At 42.6% G+C, this 686-nt stretch overlaps 1 non-coding gene across 1 annotated transcript; it reads right to left on the reverse strand.

The window, feature by feature from the left end:
* Window positions 1-241: 241 nt before the first annotated feature.
* LOC136168004 (U6 spliceosomal RNA) lies at window positions 242-348 on the reverse strand. The gene has a single exon (XR_010663171.1). It is a non-coding gene; the product is annotated as a U6 spliceosomal RNA (small nuclear RNA).
* Between the last annotated feature and the right edge of the window lie 338 nt (window positions 349-686).

Raw genomic sequence — 686 nt, forward strand, 5'->3', positions numbered from 1 at the left:
TCTCCACAGTGGCTGTACCAATTTGCATTCCCACCAACAGTGTAAGAGGGTTCCCTTTTCTCCACACCCTCTCCAGCATTTATTGCTTGTAGATTTTTGGATAGCAGTCATTCTGACTGGTGTGTAATGATACCTCATTGTGGTTTTGATTTCCATTTCTCTGATAATGAGTAATGTTGAGCATCTTTTCATGTATTTGTTAGCCATCTGTATTTCTTCTTTGGAGAAATGTCTGTTTAGTAAAAATATGGAACACTTCATGAATTTGCGTGTCATCCTTGCACAGGGTCCATGCTAATCTTCTCTGTATCGTTTCAGTTTTAGTATATGTGCTGCCAGAGCGAGCACCAGGCTTTCCTATTCTTCACTGTCTCCTGGAGTTTGCTCAAACTCATGTCCGTTGAGTCAGTGATACCATCCAACCATCTTATCCCCTGCCACCCTCTTTTCCTTTTGCCTTCAGTCTTTCCCAGCATCAGCATCTTTTCCAATGAGTCAGCTCTTTGCATCAGGTGGCCAAAGTATTGGAGCTTCAGCTTCAGCATCAGTCCTGAATAGTCAGGGTTGATTTCCTTTAGGATTGACTGGTTTGATCTCCTTGAAGTCCAAGGGACTCTCGAGTCTTCTCCAGCACCACAGGTCAAAAGCTATACTTAAGTAAAAAAATCAAACACGCTGAGACATTG

This window comes from Muntiacus reevesi, chromosome 4 (genome assembly GCF_963930625.1).
Source record: "Muntiacus reevesi chromosome 4, mMunRee1.1, whole genome shotgun sequence".
Lineage (NCBI taxonomy): Eukaryota > Metazoa > Chordata > Mammalia > Artiodactyla > Cervidae > Muntiacus > Muntiacus reevesi.